The sequence below is a fragment of the Triticum dicoccoides genome, chromosome 7A, assembly GCF_002162155.2.
Source record: "Triticum dicoccoides isolate Atlit2015 ecotype Zavitan chromosome 7A, WEW_v2.0, whole genome shotgun sequence".
Taxonomy (NCBI): domain Eukaryota; kingdom Viridiplantae; phylum Streptophyta; class Magnoliopsida; order Poales; family Poaceae; genus Triticum; species Triticum dicoccoides.
In genome coordinates this window covers 104,790,229-104,792,486 of record NC_041392.1, presented here as the reverse complement: position 1 = coordinate 104,792,486, position 2,258 = coordinate 104,790,229, and positions in this window count along the sequence as shown.

Sequence of the window (2,258 nt, the reverse complement as noted above, 5' to 3'; positions counted from 1 at the left end):
CGTCAAGCCCATGCCCCGCATAAGGCATACACAACTCATCGAGTAAATAGGTGGTATATATGTCTTCAAACACTCTAAAGGGTCTCATGTGCCTCCCAAAAGGCCCCTGCTTGGTAAGGGCCCTTTGGTTCTTATATCAACAGAGAAGTAACTTTGCGTGCATGTATATGTCTACGATTACAACTTATTTTCACTAGTTACCTGAGGCGTGTGTCTTAAAAAAATGGGGGCTCGTCTATTTTCAATGGACCGAGATTTTCTTAAGCCTTAGCCGATTTAGAAAAGTGCAACCTGAAGCATTTCACCTAGTTGCAAGTGCATATTACATTTTTTAATCGATTGAGACATAAAAACGTCTTGATAGACTGGGACCTCTTTCTAGAAAACGAGGATTACCCCCGGCCTTTGCATTAGAGTGATGCATGCAATCCACTTATGTTTACCTAACTGCAGAGATATAGACAAACATAAACTCAGTTTAATCTGAGCTTGATCATCCAACTAACCATACTTTTGTCTCTCTGCCTCGCTCGGCTGAAACCAGGTGTTCAAAGTTAATTAGGCAATTGCATGTGGTTCGCCGTTGCTTATAACACTTGTGATCCGCGTTTCATGCATGGATCTTGCGATCGGGACATGGCGATCTGGCGCCCCATTTGATAGTACGATGATGAGCGACTAGCTCAGACCAGATGCATGGCCAGATTAATCAAACTAGCTCGAGCCACGCAACTTGTCGGCACACAGCATCATATATATAGTTGTCCTTGGTCAAAATCACTCCTTTATGCACAAATCACACAAATACCCTTATTTTTAAAGGTACCTTAACTTCCCAAATATGAAGCGACTTTGAGATAGGACCGGTGTTTATGAACCAACGAACAAGATGAGACTATCTATCCCATCATTCCCCCACCAGCACCCGCCTGTACTAAATATTTAAAGGAACAAAACCAAGTATTATACGGACGAAAGCTTATTTACGTTGTACAATGTTATACAGAGAAGGATACTGCAAGGCTAGTGGCTTGTCCTCAAGCCAGGTATCTGGATCTACCGGATCGGACAATGATGATACCTTTGATGTCGTTGTCCCTTCTGAGGGCATCATTTTGAAACAAGTGTTAGTTGGACGGGACAAGCGGAAGAGCGGTGGCTCATCCACCGCAAGGCCGACGGCGGATCTCGGTGGCATGGTGATGCGGAGGTTCGGCGACGGATGCGTGTGGACGGATACGTGCATGATGGTGGAGTTGTCTGGCGTCGTGGTGGCGTCGACGGTAGGCCAGGCAAGGTCGATGGGTCAGTTTCTGCTCTGGAGATGGACCGGTGAAAGATGGCGGTGGCAGACTTTGAGAGTGCGTCGGTCCGGTATGGGACCCAGTCCTGGTATGTGGCTGGGCTGGGGCATTCGGTTTTAGATGTTAGGGTTTGGTGCGATGCTTGTTTGATATTAGGCCCGAATATTCGGCACACCTTCCTCAATGGGATATGAGTAGCAACATGTGTTGCCTAGATGGTGGCTTCAGGCTGGCTGATGTATTACTTTGTATGGCCTCTATAAATAATTAATAAGATGGTCGCATGCATCGTCCAGATGCAGCGTCCGAAGGTCTACCCTCCTTTTTCAGAAAAAGGTATCTTCCCAAAATCTAGTATTATTTCATTCCCACCTATGAATTTACTTCTGTTAAAGAAGGTTGCTATTGTCCTCATCGTCTCCTTTCAAAAAGGAGAATCGGTCCGCTGAGCAGTGACTTGTGCGTTTGAATTGTAAATACTTGTTACGCAACAACTGTACACACACCATCCCCCTTAACCGATAATCTATTAATTATTTACTGAGTAAGCATCTATTTTTCATCTCAAGATTTTCGATACCTAAACCTCGTTGGTTTTCGGTCTACATATGTCCCATTTGGCTAGTCCGCACTTCTTTTTGTTTTCATCTATTTGACAAAAAAGTGAAATCGGTAAAGATCAAACATTTTCGGTACCCCCACGGGTATTTCAAAGAAGGATGGTAGGAACATCGGCATACTCATTAACACAAAATTTATAAGAATTAACCGACCCCATAGAACATAAGCTTGCCCTTCCAACAGCTTAATTTCTTCTCAAATCGATCTTCGATGCATCTTCATTATTTTTTGGTTAATCTACTATGATGAATTGGTATTCCCAGGTATCTAAATTGATCTTCATATTATCCTACCATATTATGTCTTGGTTTTTGTTGATATCAAGAGGTATGA